The sequence below is a fragment of the Balaenoptera borealis genome (assembly GCF_965194805.1).
Source record: "Balaenoptera borealis genome assembly, chromosome: 16".
Lineage (NCBI taxonomy): Eukaryota > Metazoa > Chordata > Mammalia > Artiodactyla > Balaenopteridae > Balaenoptera > Balaenoptera borealis.
The window spans coordinates 45,504,568-45,527,711 of NC_138872.1; the positions used below are offsets into that span (position 1 = coordinate 45,504,568).

Here is a 23,144-nt window from a genome sequence, read left to right on the forward strand (position 1 = left end):
GTGTTCCTGGTGAATGCATTTAGTGAAGCAAATATAGTTATGCAGAATTTAAATTAAGGTTGACACTAATGTAAACAGAGCCCAAGAACCACTGTCCAATAATTTGATGAGGACACAGGTTTTAATCAAGCCTCTTCCACTAAAATAGCAATTTAAATCCCCGTCGTTTAAACTGGATAAATGCTTAAGCCGTGAATGTTGGGGGCAAAAATAAAAATTTACTAGAAAAGAAACAAGACATACAGTATCTCTGGGGAAACTGTGATTATACTTTGACACAAAAGAGGGATAGCCATGCCGATTTAAATATCAGGTTGATTTCAAGGCCAGATTCTGGGAATTTGTAGGCATTTGCCTTGTATCTTTTGTGTTGGGAAGTGATGGTTTACGGGTAGTACCGATCTCGGAATAAAGGTGATCCTGGTATGAGAAAATGGAGACTCTAAGCTGATTCAGAGGAAGTATTTACTTTATTTATTAAAAGGAGAAATATTGCCCCCCCCCCAACTGATTTCTACTTGAAGTGAAAACTTCCAAATTGACTGGGGGTGCTGGGAAGGGGGCAGGCCGGTTAGAGAGCTGGGGGCACCATCCTGAGGGATGGCGTTTCCCTTTCCAAGAGGTAACACACTGACCATAGCCTTGCCGGGGTTTGCTGGTTTATTTCCCTTCCTGAAAATCACTGGGGAAGGGGTGGGGGTCACCCAGGCTTTCACGTTAGTTAAAATGCCGGCAGCCCAAGTTCCAAGGCTTGGATAGCCTGTATATGGGAAATAAAACAAAACACAATAAAACAGCAACTTATCCTGTTACTGCTCTTGGAAGGAAACATGGGGGAAGGTCTGTCCACATCTCCTAGGGTCTCCTGACATGACTCTTAGCAAAGGAGTCAGAAGGTGAGGGAGCCCTAAATCCTCTGAATTGTGATCTGACTGCTCCAAGTCACGTTAATGACGCATCTTCTGGGGAAAGAACTTTGTGCAAAAGAGGTGTGTTTTAATACCTATCCTGAAGAAAGGGCCAAACACTATTTGAAAAAGAAATTCTTTAAACGTAAAGGGCTGTGGAGATGCTCCCGGCGATGACATTCACGCTCACCCACCCTGGGGAGCTGAGGGGAAAACTGGAGACTGTCACCTTTGGGGGATGGACGAGCGACAGTTTACCTCGATCCCGGCCCCACCTTCACAGTCACAGGCTCATAAACGAAGAAACTGAACCCACTCGGCTCCATCACGTTCCCAAGGCCTCGTGGGCAGCAAGGGCAGGACCGGTATCCTCCTCCCTCTGCCCAGAGGAAAGCCCTGCTCCTCGCTCCACACCCTTCCTGTGTGGTGCTCAGGGGCTCTCGGCGCTGATCTGGGGAGATTCCCCTTTGGAGGGGTGTTTCCCGAGGGAAACTGACAGCTCAGACTCCCTTCCAAGGAACCTGTCTGAGAGGGGAGGGGAGAGGTGATGACCCACCCTCCCACCCCGGAGTCAGAGAAAACAACCTGAAACTGCATCTGTGTGAATCAACTCTGAAAACACTGAGTCCGCACTGCTCTCTGTGTCCAAGAAGGACAGACTCTCGGCGTCCTCACGTCGGGGCCCCTCACGTCGGGGCCCCTCACGTCGGGGCCCCTCACGTCGGGCCTGGCGGCTGGGAAGGTGCCACAGGCCCCTCGGGCAGAGGCTCCCAACCTGGAAACTGGCTCCCAGGCTCTCCTTCCTGCTGGATGAGGTCCAGCATAGGGCACAGTGGCCAGCAGGACACAGAGGGCTGGGGTAGGAGACAGGGCACGGGCCACTGTGGACCATCAGTGGCTTCCAGAATCAGGTAAGAAAGGAGAGCATTTTGTCAGGTTTGGGAGGCCTGGGGCTTCTCTGGGGCTAGCCTCTTCACCTTCCCTCTGACCCCTGCTGTGGTCGTGGAGGGCAGTCCCCAAGGGCCGCGCTGCACCTGCCACTGACACAGGATTTCTGCCCTTGGGAGGGCCGCCCGCCCATCCCGGCCAGCGAGCACAGGTTGGAGGGTGACCACGTCTCTGCTCATGGCTGTTCCCAAGTCCCAGGGGTCGGGTGATCATGGTGCTGCTCCAGCACAGCCCCCCAGGTCCCCACCCAGCTCTGTGCGGCTGCCCATGGCCATGACCAGCCCAGGGCCATTCCTCCTCCTGCCTCATTTTCCCCGCCCTCACTCTGCCCCCTTCCCGGGATCTACACACACACGCCTCCCACTTCCAGTAGAGAGAGTGGTCCTCACGCCCCTCCCTGGACTCATCTGCACCCTCCAGTTGGTCCGGGCTCAAGGGATAACACAGACCATTCGCCACTGCCTTCATTTCACCCTTTAATCATAATCCCAGAGTCCTCATCCCTCGGAGGTGGCCTGTCATGCGCTCTCTAAACAGCAGGACTGACCCCAGCAGCTCCCATTTCCACCCTCACTGCCCCAACGTCTGCCTGGAAGTGCCAACTCCTGTCTTTTGGCATCAGTCTCTCTCTCTCTCTGTCAGAGGATAAAACAAAAATGACTTTACAGACAATTGTTTAAAAGACAAGTTTCCTGGAAATGAGTGAGGCCGGTGATGTGTTTTGGATCCGTTTCTTGTTCTAGAAACAGGGGCAGAATAGGGTGGGCGCAGTTAGCTCTCGAGATCCACTGGGCAGCTCTCACGTCCTTTCGCCTCCTCTGTGAAAGAGATCGGAAGCTGTTTCTCTGCCCCACCTCTCAGTTTGGGACCTCAGCACAAATCCCAACATCAACAAGGTTGCTATGGTTTTTACGATTATCTTAAGAATTTGTCTCGAATGAGGCTCCAGGACCAGCAGGGACAGGTGCTGGGATCCCTGTCGGCCAGCCGGTCACCCGGCATCGCCGGCACCGTAGTCCGCCCTGCACAGCTGCTTTCCCACAAGGACCTTCTGCCACCCGCTCTGGGCCCAGAGGCCTCCACCGCTTCCTCCCAAACAGAGAAGAATGTCTGTGTTTTTCTCATCACCTTTGCAGCATCTCCTGGACTGAGCCTGGGCCCCTCAACAGCAGGCTGGCCACTGAGAGGGCCAGGTCGTCTGGGGCAGGCTCTTCCCAGGGGTCAGCTCTCCCTCACAGCTGTCCCAGTGGACGCCTGCTTCTGCCTGCCCGCGAGGGCTGTCCTTTGTCAGTGCCGGTGTCTGTGGTTGGGTCTTATCTTAGGGAGGTGTCTGGGAGGGGTGAGACCCTTGACCTGCATCAAGGGCAACTTTGCATCTTGATGGGTAGAAACGGTTGGCCAATAGGTTTTTTTTTTTTGTGGTCTGGGAATGTCCACTGATAAATAGTTTTAGTGACAGGCTGGGGGGATTCTTCTTTGAAATCCTAAACGAATCTGCTGACATCTGCATGCTTTATTCTGATGTGCTGCTTCTAATAAGCATTTTGGGGGCCAGTTCCAGGACTGAGTGGTTTCTCTCGGACCTTCATTTTCTACATTTCACCATCTCCTCTCCCCCCCTTCTTCCTCACCTCCGGGGCACAGATGTGGATTCCTGGGTGCCCCCCCCCACAACCTTTTGTCAGTCCTCATGCCTCAGCCCTGCAGGCTCTGCCATTGCTAAATCATTAATAGCATTGATTACATAGAAGAGCCCACAATTTTTACTTATTCTACAGAACTCTTTATATGTGCAGGCGTGTCAGCAGCTCCTCCACCCCCCCGTATATTTCCTTAACCACTCATTACTCAGGATCTGAAGCATTTGGGTATTTTTCAGATAAAAAGGTAAATACTTTATTCCCTTAAAATGCTGTCTGGCACATGGCTCAGCATTTTAGAATATCCCCTAGCTGATGGATCTCCTTGTTATGTATGATCAGTTTTCTAAGAAGTATCTAGAGATGAAAGGGTGGATTCTGATGGCCTGGGGATATTTCTGGGGTTATCTGAGCACCTGTTATCTGCAAAGTCAGAGCCATACCAGCTGAGACATCCTTGGCTTAAACCAGAGGACAGTTTTCCTGTTCTTGTGAAATTTCCAATTCACATTCTTTTGTTACTTAAGATTCCATTGGTCAAGGTATTAGCAATACCTCAACTCTCTCTTTCTTCAATTATTTACCAAATCCTGTTAGTTCTTCTTTCTTAAGGTCGCATTTATCACAACTTTTCCATTCTCTCTGCCAGCAACCTAGTCTAGGTCCTGTATGACGAGGAAAATCTCTTTTTTTTAAAAATTGGGGTAGAGTTGTTTTACGATGTTGTGTTAGTTTCTACTGTACAGAGAAGTGAAGCAGAGTTCCCTGTGCTATACAGCATGTTCTTATTAGTTATCTATTTTATACATATTAGTGTATGTATGTCAACCCCAGTCTCCCAGTTCATCCCACCCCACCTCCCCCCCTCCCGGCTTTCCCCCCTTGGTGTCCATACGTTTGTTCTCTACATCTGTGTCTCTATTTCTGCCTTGCAAACTGGTTCATCTGCCCCAGACGAGGAAAACCTTGATGAAGAGGAAAACCAGCTTCCAGTACCACCTGGTTGGTTTCTAGAACTTGTGTCACTGTCCACAGAGGGGGGCATTTTGCACAAGATGCCTCCCTCCCTGGTTGTCACTGTATATTTTTTTTGGCCATGTCATACGGCATGTGGGATCCCAGTTCCCCGACCAGGGATCAAACCCGTGCCCCCTGCAGTGCAAGTGCAGAGTCTTAACCACTGGACCATAAGGATGTCCCATCATTGTACTTTTTATGAGGCATTTCATACTTATTATTTCAATGTCAGTGACAGACCACATTCCGAACATTGCTTTCATTTTAGAAAAATCTGTAATTTGTCATGGACATGAACACAATTTTTATATTTAAGAGATATTGATGTTTTATATGTATTGATCTGCTGTATCTAGAGTCTTTAATTTTTCTGCTGATCAAAATAGATTAGATTTTCTCTAGGAAAGTAAGAACTTGTATTTTCCTGCTAACGTGGTGAAAAGTACCAAGAATTTATAATGGATGGATGAGGTGGACTGCCTTTGAGCCCACACAACAATCGGAGCATCACAAAGAGAGAGGCCACAAGACATTGGACACTGATGTCATGCAAGAGGAAACAAATCTAACGTGAGCCACATCGAGCCTCTGGGTCTAACTTCTAGCCGACAGGAAACACAGGGAACAGAGGAACCTCTTAAATCGCACCAAGTGGGTGCTGTCAGTGAAATCCAGATGGTGGAAAACAGGACACATTACCTCATTTCTTCAAAAAGTAATCATCAAGAAGAAAAAAAGAGGGAGAACTTACCATTTAAAAGAGACTGAAAACATAGGTTAGTGAAATGCCAAATGTGGATCTTGTTTAGATCTTGATTTCAATAAAGCAACTCCTCCCCCACCAAATCCTATGAGATAACTGGGGAAATTTAAACACTTCTGGGCTATTCAGGAAATACTGTCAACTGTTTAGATGAGGCAATGGTACATGGCTATACTTTTAAAGTCTTTATCTTTTAGAGTGGCATTCAAGGAATTAATGAAGGAAGGAGTGATTTAATATCCAGACTTAACTTCCTAATGAACCAGCTGGTCAAGAAAGTGGGTGGGGGCTTCCCTGGTGGTGCAGTGGTTGAGAATCTGCCTGCCAATGCAGGGGACACGGGTTCGAGCCCTGGTCTGGGAGGATCCCACGTGCCGCAGAGCAATTAGGCCCGTGAGCCACAACTACTGAGCCTGCGCGTCTGGAGCCTGTGCTCCGCAACAAGAGAGGCTGCGATAGTGAGAGGCCCGCGCACCGCGATGAAGAGTGGCCCCCGCTTGCCGCAACTAGAGAAAGCCCTCGCACAGAAACGAAGATCCAACACAGGCAAAAATAAATAAATAAATAAATAAATAAAACCAAAGTTTAAAAAAAAAAAAAGTGGGTGGAGTAAGGGTAGATCAGGATTGGCTATGGGTCAGTGATTGTAGGAGCAGAGTGATGGGATATACTCTTCTTTCTAATGTGTTTGAAAATTTCCAAAATAAAAAGTGAAAAAATTGGGGCTCACTTTCATTAAGCTATTCACCCCAAATCTCTCAGCAGTTTAATGTCAGAGGAGGACTGGGCCTGGGGGGCTATATTCTCATCCACTGTGGCCCCATGCTCTCCTGGATTTTCATCCACCTCCCTCCTTGTGGTGACTGCTGACCTAGCTGAGGTCCTTGGTAGGCGATGCAGCGACCGCCTTGCTTCTCATGCTTCTCCCATCTCCCCGCTGTTCTGTTTGCTAACAGAGCAGCCTCAAGGGATGACCCCTGAGCACAAGCCCAATGACCGCCCCCTGTGACTGTGACGGAGGCGGACACCATTCACCAGCTCTCCCTTCCTAAGACTGTCTTTCCCCGGCTTCCATGATGATGCAAATACTGAACTTCTTCTGGTTTTGTAACCACATCCTTAACGAATGGGTCATCCTCCTCCTCTTCATCCGAGCATTGCCTCCCGTTCAAGGACCCTCCTCTCAGCATCCAGCTGGCCTCCCTCCTGAGCTCTGTAGTCTCAGCTTTTCAGCTGCCAGCCAGACAGCCCTAAGCAGAGGTTCCGTCATCACCTCACACCCACGGTTCCCATATTTCCTGAGGCACCGTATTTCCTGCCTGCTCTCCTTTCATGAAACCTCATCTCTCATTGATAACGCTTTTCCATCCTCACCTCCAACACGTACACCCAGGGCCTCCTTTCTCACCTTCGGGCTGGCATTCCCAGCATCTTCTGACTTGTGCAAAGTACCACCGAGCCTTCCCGCGGCTGTGCTCAGCCCTCCTGCTTCTTACAAGATGAAATTCTACACTACTTGTCCACCAGCTCCATCTGGCCTCAGATGACTCTTTCAGCCTCATTTCCCCCCATGCAAACTCCACGCTAACCTGCTTACTGACAGCATTCTTCCCCTTGAGTTCTGAATCTTCCCGGTCCTTCCTCCAGGGGGTAAGGCGGGTCCTTCCTGATGGAAGCCAGGGCCCAGCTGCTGGAAGCCACAGATGGGGACTGAGTTGTCTGGCATCGTCAGTGTGCCCCAGTGAAGGGCATGTGGTGGGAACCTGCCTCTGGGCTGGCCATTCCTCCAGGTGTGAGGGTTTACCTCTCCTGCCCATTTTTAAATTATTTATTTATTTATTGAAGTATAGTTGATCTACAATATTGTGTTAATTTCTGCTCTGCAGCAAAGTGATGCAGTTATACATACATATACACATTCTTTTTAAACTATTCTTTTCCATTATGTTTTATCACAGGATACTGTATATAGTCCTCTGTGCTATACAGTAGGACCTTGTTGTTTATCCTGCCCATTGTAGAATGGAGATAAACCCAACTCAGGTGCCCACCCTGGCTGGGTAAACCTGGGGGCACTGTGCTGGGTGGTTGGAGCTTGTAACAACTACTGTGTTAACTGCATGTGTAGGTTTTTTCTCTCTTGCATGAGAATATGAGCATCTTAAGGTTGAGGCTGTCTTCCTTCCTCACGGCTCGCAGTCCTCAGCATATAGTTGTGAACAGAAAGTGTCCACTAAGGATTGTTGGGTAATCACCTGTGACCTCCTCCCCCACCCCGCCCCCCCCGCAGCCTTAAGCCCAGCCCAATCCTGTCAGTCATGGGCTGTGTGCCCATCGGCAGATTTCTGAGAATTGCCCACTTTCATATGCTCTCCCATTTTTCCCCAGTAAGTGTACTTGTATTTCTTGGTTTTAAAAATACTACTGACTGCGGCATACCTTTGGTTTACATAGACTGGAACTTTCCAGATGGTGTCCCTCGCTGGCCTAAGTAACTTGGGGTGGGTATGGGGGGTCACAGGGAGGGCTGGGTGGGTGGTGCAGGAAGATGTGTGGGTCATCACACACAATCACCCCCCATTTCCGCAACACAGCTCACTTAAACTGCCTTTTCCCTTTGCAGATATGCTCTGAAAGGTAATTGCTAAACTTGCTTGGTATGCGTTTTACACATTAAAATTCAAAGCAAAATTTCACTACTCAAAAGATTTTTTTCACTTATAAAACATATTTGTACACTTGCCTTGTGTCACCCACTGTTCTATGAGCGGGGAGCACAAGGGTAAACGTGATATATACATTTTAAATTTTTTTAAAATTTAAATTAAAAATTTTTTAAATTTTATTAAAGTATAGTTGATTTACAATGTTGTGTTAGTTTCAGGTGTACAGCAAAGTGGTTCAGTTAGATATATACATGTGTGTATATACTCTTTTTCAGATTCTTTTCCCATATAGGTCATTATAAGATATTGCATATAGTTCCCTGTGCTGTATAGTAGGTCCTTGTTGGTTATCTAAGTTATATTTAGTAGTGTGTATTTGTTAATCCCAAACTCCTAATGTATCCCTCCTCCTGGTAAATGTGATGTTATTCCCTAGGAATAACTCGGTCAAGAGACAGACATGCCTATGGGATGTGAATTCAGCCCCACGTGTCACCACATTGTGTTGGGCCAGGTGGAATAGATGGGTAAGAACAACGTCTTTGGAAGCAGAGTGGACTTATTTCCTAGGGCTGCTGAGACAATGTACTATGTACCAGATGGCTTAAAGGAGCATCTATTTATCGTGTCACAGTCTGGAGGCTGGAAGTCTGAGATCAAGGCTCCTTCCGAGGCTGTGGGTGAGAATCTGCTCCGTGCCTCCCTCCTGGCTTCCCATGGTTTGCCCGCAGTCTCTGGCTTGTAGACCCATCACTCCAGTCTTCGTGGGGTTCTCTCCTTGTGTCTCCATCCCTTTCCACTGTGCCCCCTCTGTGCATGTCTGTCTCTGTGTCCTAATTCCCCCTTTCCAGAAGGACACCAATCTTATGCATCAGGGCTCACCCTAATGACCTCATTTTAACTTATCTTTGTAAAGACCCAATTTCCAAGTAAAGTCACATTCTGCGGTTCTGGTGCTTAGAATTTCAACATATCTTTTTCCGGGGAACACAGTTCAACCCATAACATGGAGGAAAGAAAAAAAAACAAAACAACTAATTTCAAGTTCTGTACCACGCTGTGTGACCTTGAGCATTTCCTTAATATCTCTGAATCTATTTCATATAGTATAAAATCAGGATATCAACATCTCCCTTGTAAGGGTGCTGGGATGACTCACTTAGTCTCACTTAGCTAAAAAGATGGTGCCCTTAGCATCTTGTCTGGCACACAGTTGTGGTTCAGTAAAAATTAATACACTTGCTATAAAAGCTACATAATATATATATACATATTCACACATTATGTCAGTTCAATTATCTGTCTTAATTTATCTTTATTCAAATTCATAGCTAAAGTGGCAGTATGATTTATTTGAAACAAATTAAATGTGTACATTTTATTTATCTGTATATCATGTATCTATATATTTTACTTATCTATATATCTATGTATCTATATATTGCCCTTTAAGTGGAAAAGCCTCAATTCCAGCTTGAGTCAGCTTGACTTCAAAGGCCGGGCCCTGGACCCACCTGGACCCACCTGCTGCCTTAGGAGGACTGGAGGCCGAGCCTGGCCCTGGCAGCCCAGGGACTGCATGCGGGTCATTTAGCAGTGTCACACACCCCCTGGATGCATGGGGTGGGGTGGGGTAAGGTAAGGGGGTGGGCAGGGCACGTGTGCAGAGTCCTCTTTGTTTCCAAACTGTCAGGACCAATAATAACTTGCTGCTATTTTACTGATTTTGACTTACTGATGCAGCATTGCTAATGGTTTGACCAAATAGTTTTAACACAACTTCCAAGAGACCTTTCACAATCTGTTGTAATTATAAATGCTTTTCTTAAACCCTTGAAATCCTAGTTGTCTGTGAAGGGAGATTTCAAAGGACTGAGAAAAGTACAGTGAAAGAATCAGAGACAGGTGTTTAAATTGTTGGGGAGTTCGAGGTGGTTTTGAAGGATGTATAGGAGTTTTCTAGGCAAAGGAGAGGAGAGGAGGGCTACTCTAGGCAGAGGAGAATCCGTACACCATCCTTAGTCCTGAATTTCCTGCTTGTGCCGATGGCACCGCCTTCTCTTACTGAATCCAGATGAGAAGTGAGATGCATTATCCATCTGGTTTCCTGCTGTGTCCACAGTCAGGAGCAGTGCCTAGCACAGAGCAGTCACTCAATAAAAACGTGTGATGTTGAACCAGTGGCGATTCCCGTGCCAACAGTTTAAGAACCACTGTTTACCCGCTCAGTTCTCACCCTGTCAGTGTGCTGCCACACCCTTTTCTTCCATTTCTGCTCCCGTTCCCACAGCAAGAGTCTCATTTCTGAAACAAGGGCAGCCCTGTAGGTAATCTCCCCACTTCGTGTACGTACTCACTCCATATATCCCCCCACTGCTGTAAACCAGGTTCTCCGGAAGGGCAGTTAGAATGTTTCTTCCTCTGTTCAAAAACCATCACTGACTCCCCAGTACCTGATGTGCTCAGTACAAGTGCTTCTTGGATTTTAAGACTTACCCCAATATGACCACTTCACTTTTTCAATTTTATAACTTACATCTTATCTCTCTAAGTTCCGTGCTCCAGCAAAACGGAAGTATTTCCTGTTCCCAGAACACGTTATTTCCTCACCTTTAAATCTTTCCTTCATGTGGTTCCCAGGACATGGAAGTGCTCTCCATTCCAAGTACACCTGAGGAAATCTACCCCCTACTGAGGCCCAACCTTGGGCACCACCACCCTCATGAGTCTTCTCTGATCAATCCTTCCTAACACTTTTTGTCTCTCTCGTGATACTTAACATATTCATCTTGGAACATTACTCTCTGTACCTGTGATTCTAGCTGAGATCCTTCAGTAGAGTGGACATGCTAGGTATTTGTGGGATTGAACTAAGCACCAGTTATGTACAATGCCCTCTGCTACATGCAGGGGATACTGCAAGGGTGACCTTCTGAGGAAGATACAAGAGAAAGTATGAGGACTTATTTTGTAAATCCAGAAGTAGTATGCACATTTGAGGTACTATAGAGATGATGATGAAGATGAAGATGGTGGTGATGATGATGATGGTGGTGGTGAGGATGGTGGTGATGGTGGTGCTGATGGGGGTGATGATGGGGGTGGTGATGGTGGTGATGATGAAGATGAAGATGAAGATGGTGGTGATGGGGGTGATGATGGTGGAGATGATGGTGTATGCACCAGACATTTGCATTTCCCCCTCCAGATCTACTCTCTAACTTTATCATCCTGTTCTGTCCCATGGGAGCCCGACCCTATAGACTGTTCAGCCAGCCTCCTTGTCCTTTGGTTTTCTGTTGGTTTCACCCAGTAGAAATATCAATGAAAAATCAAAGTGAGAGGAGAGAGAGCTTGGGTGTTTGTTCCCCCAGCTCTCTCTCTTTGCTGGGCCTGCATTCACAGTGGCTGCATTCTGAAAGTCTCAATCCCTCCCAGCTGATCTGTCCTCTATAGTTAGATGTCCTACCAGATTCCAGTAACTGGTCCCCATGTTGTCCCTTCAGGACTAGGAGGGTAATACTACCCCCACCACGTGGTTGTCAGTCCTAGGGTGTGTCACTAATAAGTTCCCTCATCCTTGCCCTAACCGCCTTTTCAAAACTCTCCACAGTTTCCTTTTTTCAGTGCGACATCTGCATTTCTTACCAAGACCCTGACGGACACAGTAGTGATGGTGGTTGTGGTGACAGTGGTTGTGGTGATTTTTCTCTCAGCTGGTAGTCAGGGGATCCATATGTGTAACCATGCAGAGAAGCCAGAGAGTCATGGTAGAGGCTAGCGAGATGCTCACTGTGTTAGTTACCTACAGCTGTGTGACAAGTCACCCCCAAACTTAGTAGCTTTAATCAATAACGAAAAGGTACTATTTCTTATTGTTTTTGCAGGTCAGTAATTCAGCAAGGGAGAGTGGATGGCTCGTTCACTGACAGGTCTAGCAGTTGATCCCAGCTGGTGGCTGGGGAACTGTTCAGCTGGCACGTACACATGGGGCCTCTCCGTGTGACCTGGGCTTCCTCCCAACATGGCGACTAGAGTCTAAGGTGAGCCCCAGAGACACAGAGAGTGAACCAAGCCAAAGCTGTGTTGCCTTTATCACCTGGTCTTGGAAATCACTCACGGTCACTTGTCACTAGCATGTGCACCATGTTAGTTATAAAGGTCCACCCAGGTTCTAGGGGAGGGAAAGAGACCCCACCTCTCAGTGGAGGAGTGTGGACATCTATGATTGATTGTTGATTGTGTGAAGTGGACTAAAGTGATGTAAGTTACTGGACTCACTCATAAATCTCCCCGCACCCCTCCCTCCCTCCTCCTTCCCCAGCAGGGCACCTGTGTGTGATACATGGTGGAGATGACAATGACAAAAACGTCAGGGAGCCTGGATCCCTGAGTCACCACCTGGAGGAGAACCATCCAATCCATAATGACTTTGTAAGCATGAGAATTACACTTTTAGTGTGTTAATCCTCTCAGAGTTGGCAGTTGCTGTAAGGGTTTTATCCATATCCCCAAACTTGGAACCAATGTCCCCCTCTTCTCCTATTAACAGTACATGTATCAGGACCACAAATGCATGATGAAAGCAAAGGACTGGGGTTCATTTCTTTTTCCTCCTTATAACCTATGTGCCTCCCCGCCCCAAGGAGCAGCAATACAATGACTGAGAGAAGGAGACGGAGGACCTCATGGGACTGCCTGGGTCACTGACCAGCAGGACCACTGATGCAGCCAAAAATGTCTCGGCCAAGCCAAACAGTGGAAAAGGGAAAATGTTAACATGAAGGCTGTAAATATTCAGTCCTTCTTTGAAGGATTTAGGGGAAAATGGAGATTGTTGTGTTGGAAATGATTGGCAAGCGGGTATCTGCAGAGGCCTCCCCACACCACCCAAGACATTGTCTGAAGGAGACAGCATATCTGATGTCTGTCCCAGTAAAAAGCCTGGAAGAAGCATCTGTCAAGTGATATTTAGAACTGACATTTTCATAAGGATTCGGTCTACGGAGGGTTTTCGCAGGGCTCGGAAAATCACATTTCTCATCCTTCCTCCCCCCACCTTCTGCAATTAACCAAGCTCGCAGTGTTAAACGTACATTCAAAACAACTTGCGTTAGGGGCTACATTTTTATTAATTAATTAATTAATTAATTTATTTATTTATTTTATTTTGGCTGCATTGGGTCCTCGTTGCTGTGTGCGGGCTTTCTCTAGTTGCGGCGAGTGGGGGCTACTCTTCGTTGTGGTGCACGGGCTTCTCATTGCAGTGGCTTCTCTTGTTACAGAGCACAGGCTCTAGGCACGTGGGCTTCAGTAGTTGTGGCACACAGGCTCAGTAGTTGTGGCTCGCAGGCTCCAGAGTGCAGGCTCAGTAGTTGTGGCGCACGGGCTTAATGGCTCCACGGCATGTGGGATCTTCCCGGACCAGGGCTCAAACTCATGTCCCCTGCATTGGCAGGCGGATTCTTAACCACTGCACCACCAGGGAAGTCCCGGGCCTACATTTTTAAAGGCTTTTTTTTTGGCCTGGCTCACTCTGCCCCTAAAAGCTTTTTATTAATAATTTTGACAGTAATAATCATTCCAATTGTAATAATAATAATAATGCAAATAATGTCAAGAATTGTTTCTTTCCTAAACCGTTTAAGTTGCACACATCATGACTCTTCACTCCTAAATATTTCAGTGTGTATTTTCTATGAAATGGGAATTTTTTTGCATAACCATAGCACAGTTGTCGACCTCAGTAAATTTAACATTGACAATATTTTTTTCTAATCTACCAATAGTGTTCTGATTTTATCAATAATTTGACTCAAGATTGTAGGGCTTGGCTTTTTTTGCCCTTAGCACATGATGTCGTGTGTCTGCGATCTCCTTTTTCTGAAATATTTCTTCAACCTTTTTTTATACTTTATGATATTGACAGCTTTGAATAATACAGTTCCTTATTTTCATTTTCCCTTGTTTCCTCATAATTAGATTCAGGTTGTGCTCAGCTGCCGGGTACCCACAGGTGATGCCATATTCTGCCCAGGGCATCCCTTCAGGCACACAGTGGTCTGTCTCCCCTTGTTGGTATTGATTTTTTATTTTTATTTTTTTTATAAATTTATTTATTTATTTATTTTTGGCTATGCTGGGTCTTCGTTGTGGTGCGCGGACTTCTCATCGCCGTGGCCTCTCCTGCTGGGAAGCACGGGCTCCAGACGCGCAGGCTTCAGCAGTTGTGGCACGTGGGCTCAGCAGCTGTGGCCCGCAGGCTCTAGAGCGCAGGCTCAGCAGTTGTGGCGCACGGGCCCAGCTACTCCGCGGCACGTGGGATCCTCCCAGACCAGGGATCGAACCCCTGTCCCCTGCATTGGCAGGCAGACTCCCAACCACTGTGCCACCAGGGAAGCCCGTTGGTATTGATTTTAATCACAAAGGGTAATGACTTCCGTGAAACTCTTCAAAAGGAAGAGGCCTCTGAAGGTATAATTTCCTAGAATCTATTTTCTAAGTATAAGTCTGTGGACTTTCTAAGAATGAAACACGGGGTGTGAATGTTTTCTTGGTGGAAGGAAGCCAGGCAGATACATCCTAGCGCAGCAGCTGTGCTTTTGTGCAGCTGGATTATGGGGCAAGGCTGGGTCTCCGTGCCCGCAGGGAGAGAAGACGGGGCCAGGACACGTGCACAGGCAATGTCCACTGAAGCTGGGGTTTCAGATGTTGAGGGAGGCCTTCCATCTGGCACTAAGCTTTGGGGAATGGAAGCCCAGACCCTGCGCTCATTCTCCATCAATTGGGAAATTCCTGAAGGAGGATGCTGGCCGGTAACCATCCACATAGATGGACGTCCCTGCTCTCTCACCAGGCGCACTGTCCTTCTGATATTTCCACATTCTGCTCGGGAGAGAAATAGGAGGGATGCTCACCCCACTTCCAGGGCCACTGATTGGAGAGGGGTGACTAACATAGTCTCAAGTCAGAAAAGGTCTGGATAAACTGGCCTTCACGAGATTAAATATAAAGTGTACATTATATAATCACAAAATGACCTACTGTATTTCCATGGTTCTAAGAGGCTGGCCTCTACCTTCTATTGTTTGTGAACTTTAGATGCCTCCTAAAATCTGTGACAAAGGCAACAAATTATTTAACAGGTAAAGTAGTTGCCGATATAAGATCTACCTGGGTGCAGATAAAGGTTCAACTCATTGTCACCTGGCTTCTCCTCCACCACTGGTTATACTGAACAGGAATGCATTTTTTTTTTAATCGAGGTACCATTTACATACACTAAAGTGCATCCTTCTTATTGTACAGTTCCCGGAGTTTTGACAAATGCATACTGCCATGTAACCAACACCAAAATCAAGATACAGGGCAGTTCCACAAAAAAAGTCCCCTTGTGCCTCTTTGTAGTCAAACCCTTCCCTCCTGGTCCCTGGCATCACTGATCTGTTCTCTATCCTTAGAGTTTTGCCTTTCCCAGAATATCATAGAGGTGGAATTAGATCTGTGTAGCCTTTCTATGTCTGGCTTCTTCTGCTCCTTGAATGCCTTTGAAATGAATCCTCTTTGTCACAAGTGTTAGTCATCAGTTCCTTTCTCCAGCTGAGTGGTACCCATGGCAGGGATGCCCAGAGCATGTTTACCTAGTCATCATTTAAAGGACATTTGTGTTGTTTTCAGTTGGGGCTATTATGAATAAAGCCATTATAAACATTCATGTCCAGGTTTTTGTGTGGACATAAGTGTTCATTTCTCGTGGGTAAATAGTTAGGAGTAAGATTTCTGGGTCATATGGTAAGTGTATGTTTAACATTTTAGGAAGCTGCCCAACTGTTTTCCAAAGTTGTTTTATCAGTTTGCACAGCAATGCATGTGTGTCCCATATCCTGGTATTGTCAGCATTTTGTAGAAATTCTAATATAGGCTTATTGGTATCTTATGGTGGTTTAAATGTGCATTTCCCTAATGACAAACGATGATGAATGTCTTTCGATATGATGATTTGACCATATAACTTCTTTGGCAAAGTATTTGGTCAAATTTTTTAAATTGCACTATTTTCTTTTTCTTGAATTTGAAAGGTTTTTTTTTTTACATATTCTGGGCAAGTCCTTTATCTGATATGTGTTTTGCAAACATTGTCCCCTAGTCTGGGGCTTGTCTTTCTGTTTTCTTAACAGTGTCTTTTTAAGAATAGTTTTTTATTTTGGTGAAGTCCAATTTATCATTTTTTCTTTCATGTGTTGTGTTTTTGATGTCGTATTTAAGAAATATTTGTCTAATTCAAGATCTCAAAGATTTTCTGACTTGTTTTCTTCTGGAAGCATTATAATCTTACATTTAAGTCTATCATCCACTTTGAGTTTGTTTTTCTATATGGCATGAAGTAGGGATTAACGCTGTGTACATTTACAATGTGAGTTTTTTATTTGTCTTCCTGCAAAGATGATACTAAGTCAAGGATATATCTCACAAATGATAAAGTCTTCAGCTGAGAGAAGTAGAAGAGATGCCAGACTTGTGCAGTCTGGCTTAGTTTTTGTGAGAAAGATCTAGAAACTAAGGTGGGCGACATGTTCACTGAATATCGACAGTGTGCCTCAGCTGTTGAATCGGTTGAAATCGTGGCATCTATATCAAAGGAGGTACTAATCTTACTGTTTTCCATAATAGACAAGCAATGCTTGAATTGCTGTTAAATTTTTATGTGATTTTTTTTAAAGAGAGATACTGACAAAAGAAAGCAGTATGACAATGATCTTGGTGGGTTTGGCCCGGGGTGGGGGTAGGAAGGAGGGAGGTGGGGGACTGAACAGCATTTCTAAGGAGCAGAAAAGAGTCTTCATTCTCTGGAAATGCAGCCCAAGGTTAAGACCTCAAACTCTGACATCAGCCAAACTAGTTTAAAATCTCAGTCCTTTATCACTGTAGCTGTGGGTCTTTAAGTGACTTACTTAACCTCTCTGATTTTTTGTTTCCACATCAATAAACTGTAGATAAGAAAACTACCTATCTCATAGTTTCTATTGTGAGCAATTAAAATAAGATAATCCATGCCAAATACCTAGTTTGATGGCTGGTGTCTTGTAGGTTCTCAAAAAAAGGTTAGCTGTTTTTCTGGCTATTCATTATTTACCCCCTCAAGTTTCATTCATGTATCAGGCATCGGGGGTATCCAAAAGGGATAAAATTCCTCCAGAGGCTTGGCCTAGTAACATTGGGAATGGGACCAAGGCAGACAGGATCCCAGAGGTTGACTTAGTTTGCATGGGAGTTTTCGGTGTGTATGTGTGTGTGTGTGTGTACAGTGTGAGATAGGCTTGAGGATGTGTACATTTCCCATGGTGCGAGTTTTGTCTTCCTGAAGAGATAATATTAAGCCCAGGATGCATCATACAAATGATGGGATACTAACTTTAAAAGAGTATGATAAATAAAAGTTTTCTGAGCCACTCAAGTCAGCCTGGGGGCCAGAGATCCACCTTGGCTTTCCAGAGGGCCGAGCCTTGCACTCAGACGGGAAGGAATCAGCCTGGGGAGGGCTGGGGGAGGACGCACAAGGTGGTCCACACCGGGCAGTTAGCCACTTTCCTAGAGGCTGGTGGCAAAGAGCATGGGTCTTGGAGCTACCGACACCTGGTTTTGGACAAATCAGTTTCTGGGCAAGTGACTTAACCTCTTTGAAGCCCAGTTGCCTCGCTCGGGAGGCATGAATAATTTCTCCGTCTCAGGTGGATGGAAGGAGGAAGAGAGACACTTGTGCAGCCCCTGGTGAGCACCCAGCGGTTTATGCTGTTTTTGTAATTATCCTGATAACTCAAGCAATCCGGTTAGTCTGGGACAGAGGGTGGAGGAGGAGGCTTGAGAGGCAGGGGGACGGGTGAGAAGGGGGCTGGGATCGTGTGACGAGGAATGTGGATGTTATCTTGAAGGTAATGGTTAACCAGGGAAGGGGCTTAAGCAAAGAGTGCAGAATTTTAGAAAAAGCACCTGGACACCTGGCAGGACGACAAATCGCAGGAGGTCCGACAGGGGCAGGGAGAGTAGTTAGGAGACGTGGAGAAATCCAGGCAAGAAACAAAGGCTGCAGAACCTAGGCGATAGCATAAGGGATGGAGGGGAGGGGCAGACATGGGGAGCACTCAGGAGGCAGCACAGAGGCTGGGCTGGGGTGAGATGGGAGCGGGAGGTGGAAATGCGGGCATCGGGGGCTGTCCCACTCAGGCAACGTGGGAGAAGACGTGGTGGACGGGTTTGGAGGGAGAGAAAATGAGTTCACATTCATCCTGATGTGGCCGCGGACCATGGAGGGCAGATGTCCTGCACGCAGTTCACATTTAGACCTAGAGCTGCAAGAAAGGGCCCTCCCTGGAGACGCCCATCAAGCAGATGTCAACAAATAGCTCGACGAAACTTCAGTGGGGACAAAATTGCTCAGAGACGGACTGGTTAGGAGATGCCAGATAACCTGCGTGTTCAAGCCTATTCTGCTGGTTGACCTTGGGCAGGTTACTCAACCACTCTGAGCACCACCCAGTTTCGTCATCCGTAGAGGGAGAGTCAGAGTCCTTGTGGCCTTATTCAGGAATGAAATGGGTACAGACATGCCGAGGGCTCAGAGCAGGCAGGGCAAGTGCTCCAGAACCTTCCTTGCTGCCAAGAAGGGCAGAGGGCTGAGGGGAGGGGCTGGGAGCAGCCCCAGGTGAGGAAAGAAGAACTGAGGAAGGGTCTTCAGAAGGGAGGGAGTCTTCAGAACACAGGGTTGGAGGACCCAAGTGAGGGGCCTCCGAAGGAGGGCCCTGGACCATTTCACGAGATCCGGGGAGGAACCGAGGAGGGTCTCCCAGATGAGACAACAGGAGGTTGTCGGCATCGTTGGTGGGCGGGAGGCTGCAGTGGGAAGGAAAGCGGAAGGAACAGAGTGAGATGAACGCTTAGCTAGAAGAGAAACAGAAGAAGCTCTCTGTCCCGAGAACAGTTAAAGCAGTTGTACAGGCAGAAACCCTTCGTCTCACGTGATACGATACATCCCGCGGAGTCGTGTGCTCATTGTACAGCTGGGCAAAGCAAGCTGAGTCTCAGAGAGGTTGGAAGACTTGCTCAAGGTCACACAGCTGGTGAGAATGGAGTCTGATTTCAGATGGACTTGGCCTTCAATTCTAAAGCCAAGAGGTGAGGGTAGACAGGAGGAGACATGGGCTCAAAATTAGAAAGAATGTTTTAGCAATCACGAACACCTGATGACGGACTAAACAAAAGTAAGGAGACCCCTGTCTTGGGAATGCGCCCTCGTAGCCCAGACAAGCAGCCTCCAGGAGGAACCATCTTTTCATCTTCGGTACACAAGTTTACATAGTGGGTAGTGAGTTTCTTGAAGTTTTATTTATTTATTTATTTATTTATTTTATTTTATTTTTTTAGAAATTTTTTTTTTTTAAAGAAATTCACGTTCTTTTATTTATTTATTTATTTATTTATTTATGACTGTGTTGAGTCTTCGTTTCTGTGCGAGGGTTTTCTCTAGTTGCGGCAAGTGGGGACCACTCTTCATCGCGGTGCACGGGCCTCTCACCATCGCGGCCTCTCTTGTTGCGGAGCACAGGCTCCAGACGCGCAGGCTCAGTAATTGTGGCTCACGGGCCCAGTTGCTCCGCGGCATGTGGGATCTTCCCAGACCAGGGCTCGAACCCGTGTCCCCTGCATTGGCAGGCAGATTCTCAACCACTGCGCCACCAGGGAAGCCCTTTATTTATTTTTGAATCTCCTGATTTACTACAGTGCCTGTGATATCGTGGGAATTTAAGAAGGTGTGCTGGCTGGCTGGCCTTCGAGGGGATCTTTGTACTAAGGAATTAGACACGTTATCTGTGCTCTAAGGCCCTTCCCTGGTCTGAGTCTGAAATCCCTGAGCCACAGCTCGGAAATCTCCAATGGGAGTGAGCTCTGAGCATCAGGGGCTGAAAACAAGCCAGGCAGATACCAGCACGCCAAGAAGGAGCAGGCTGGGGACCCAGGCCAGGAGTCAGTTCGTCAGGGACCAGAACCAGGCCTGGACCCAAGAAACAGAGATCCGGCACACAAAGGGCTTCTAGAAACATTAACCTCTAACAGCAGGTGCCAAGAGAGAACTGAGGTCCAGGACACGGGGTGTTGGACACGAGCCAGTCAAGTCCTCAGGCCCTGCTTTGTGGGGCGAGCTGGCCAGGAGCTGGCACTCCAGGAGGCTGGCCATGTGGGCAGTTCCCCCATGAATCCTGAGTGCGCCGGAAAGTTGGTCTCCTGGGGACGCTGGGAAGGAAGTGAAAAGGGCAGCCTTGGTAGTTCTGAGCCCTTCCTTCTCTGACTGGGCGAGGTAAGACAGGAGTGCCTTTCATAATCCTTGCAGAGATGCTTCGGTAATGAAGGGCCAACCACAAGGCACTTCATATACTTTACAGGACTCAGCGCTCAAAGCAAAGCAGCCGCGTTTGTGATACTGAAGCCCAGAGAGGGCAAGCACCTAGTCTAGGCCACACAACTAGGAAACAGGGAACTTGGAGGGAAGCCCAGACTCCCAGGGTTAGGAAAAGAGGAGCGAGCTTCTCAGGTCCAAAAACTTCTCCGTCATTCTTTTCTTCTCGAAGATACCAAGACCAGAGAGAAGACATTGATTTAGAATCAAGGCAGGATTTTTAGAGCTGGGGAACTCACTTGGAGGGGAAGAAAGATTTTGTCTGTTGGATCATGTTCCTTGATTCCGGATGCAGGGCTCACCCCGCCATGCCCCTGGGCGCGTGGAGACCTTGAGGGGAACAGGCTTGAGCGCAGCGCGGTGTGAGGACAGGATGCGAGCGGTGCACGCGGACATGCACTTGTCGTGTTCTTCTTAGAGAATGCCGCGGGGAACCCATCACGTGAGGGTACAGCAGGCACCTGAGAGCTGGACCCCACTTCTGCAGGCTGCACGCCCCTCTGGTTCGCTTTCCCAGCATCAGGCCTGGAGCGTGACCTCCAGTCCCTGGGAAGGGCTTTGTTCTTCACTCCCTGCCCCACCGTCTTTGTTCCTGGTGGAGCTAATTTGGCCCAGTGGTGGCTAATTAGCCCCAAAGGTGAGGAGAACAATGGCAGAAGTCCTGGACTTTTCCTCAGCTGGTGTCTCAGCTTTTTTACGAGGTGGGGAAGGGGGACAGGGGATCCTGACTTCTTAGCCCCCCTTCCAAGCTCTTTCCTTGGTCACGTGAGATGCTGAGTTCTGTCTCTTTTTAAACTCACCTGCCAGCACTATGACAGCCTTACAATATCCACGGTTGGCCCTGTCACCACCGGGACCCAATTGTGAGAAAGCTGGAGTTTTTTCTTTTCTCTTGGGAGGTAAACTACTGCTTTGCTCTGTAAGGGAGGAAAAAGCAAGGGGACCACTCAAGTATACCAGATGCCCTGAGGTAACATTCTCCCAGAATGGCCCCCAAAGCTGGCATGCTGCAGCCCTGGCTTGCCCAAGCTCAGAACATGCACTCGTGTTGTCAGGTTTCCAAGCTTTGTGCTGCACTTACACAGACCATCCATCTGTGAAGAGGGCCATTGTGGTCTCTACAGACTGGGGCCCAAATCTACCTCTGAAGGTCATCCAGTCCCGCTTGTTTGTGGGCTCCTGATCATAGGAAAGGCAATTTTTAGACTTCTCTTCTTTTAGTGTAAGTATCTTATTTTTACCTCGGGGTTCAGAAAGGGGAAGAAATTCATCTGAGTTCCCAGGGGGTGACTAGGACCCTGATGCCTTACAACTTTCAGCAGGAACCCAGATATTCTTGGTCAACGGGCATCCACAGATAGGCAGAATGGGGGGCAGGGACCTTGGCAAAGTGCCACGGGAGTAAATCTGTCTGGTGCCCTCCGCCCGCCCCTCCATTCTCCCTGCCTCAAATCTCTAGAGTCTTTCTGGAGCCTGGTTTCTGATTTCTCCTTATTAACTGAGTGACCAGAGACCACACACACACCCCTACTCTTAAAAGGTTACACAGTGTAGTGGTCGAGATGGAGGTGTGCGGTCACACAGAGGGTCGGGATCCACTTACCACTCACTAGTGACAAGATGCTCAGCCCCATCCTGTGATTTTTTTGTGTGTGTGCTTCATTTTTCTCATCTGTAAATGGGGATAATAGAACCTAATTCACAAGGTTGTTCTGAAGATTAAATGAGCTCCTGTGTGTAAAATCCTAAAAACAATGAATTATCATTATTTTTGCTTTCCAAAAATAGATGGCTAGTGGTGTAATTCCAAGACCTTTGGTCCCTGAGGGTGAAAAATATGGACAGTGGCTTTCTGGATCCTTCCTAGGCTAGGATCATTTCAAGGTGTCAAGCACGGCAGTCAGCCACTGATAAATCTTCTGTTTTTGTGTTTCTCATTTTTTTTTCCCTTTTCCCACTGGCATGCTTTCTAGATACTTTGTTTCTCTCTAAGATGATAATCAGCTGATATTACTGACTAATCAATTTCAACAGGAATTTTTAAACAGAGTAAGCATAACCAATGCTTAACCAACAGGAATGATATAAATATAAATAAATAGGGACAATACAACAATGCATCTCTCTATGCGGCACGAAGTCTCTAAGACCCAGTGCCTCCACTTCCTGGATCCACGGCCTCGTGTCATCCCCTCCCCTTGAGTAACTTGCTTCTGCCTAATAGAATATGAGCCCAGTGAGGGGGCATCTCTTCCATGATTAAGTTACGGAAGATTGTGACCCCATCTCGCTGGCAGTCTTGCCGCTTTGATGGGGCCAGCTGCCAGCTGTGTTGGGGAGGCCCCAGGGTGAAGAAACAAGGGGGACCCAGTCAACAGCCAGAGAGGAACTGAGCCCTCAGGAAACCCAGTACTACAGACGACCACTCTGAGCTTGGAAGACATCCTTTTCCAGTTGAGCTTCTGGATGAGACCCCATCCTGGATGACATCTCAACTGAAGCCCAGACTCCAGCTAAACCTTCCTGGCTTCCTACCAGCAGAAACTGTGAGATAGTAAATGTGTTGATTAAGCCACTGAGTTTGGGGTAAACTGAGCTGCGGGAGGAAACAACTAGTAGCACACACTGGCTTATCTGAATTCTTGCCTTGCATTGTTTCTCAGAGTGGTTACGCAACTCCTGCCAGATCACACAGCCAGGAAGTTGTAAACCTGGCCCTTGAACCCACATCCTAGCCGTTTCTCAGTAGAGCCT

General features: G+C 47.3%; 1 long non-coding RNA gene across 9 annotated transcripts in view; it reads left to right on the top strand.

The window, feature by feature from the left end:
- The window catches only part of LOC309613468, a 61,577-nt gene that overhangs the window by 19,199 nt on the left and 19,234 nt on the right, over positions 1 to 23,144 (top strand). For 5 of the 9 annotated variants that reach the window (XR_014235742.1, XR_014235743.1, XR_014235744.1 and 2 more), the window contains exon 1: positions 5,877 to 12,376. This is a non-coding gene — a long non-coding RNA (uncharacterized lncRNA). Of the gene's footprint in view, positions 1 to 5,876; positions 12,377 to 23,144 lie in introns of those variants that run through there. The other 4 variants (XR_014235747.1, XR_014235748.1, XR_014235741.1 and 1 more) reach the window with 4 other exon arrangements.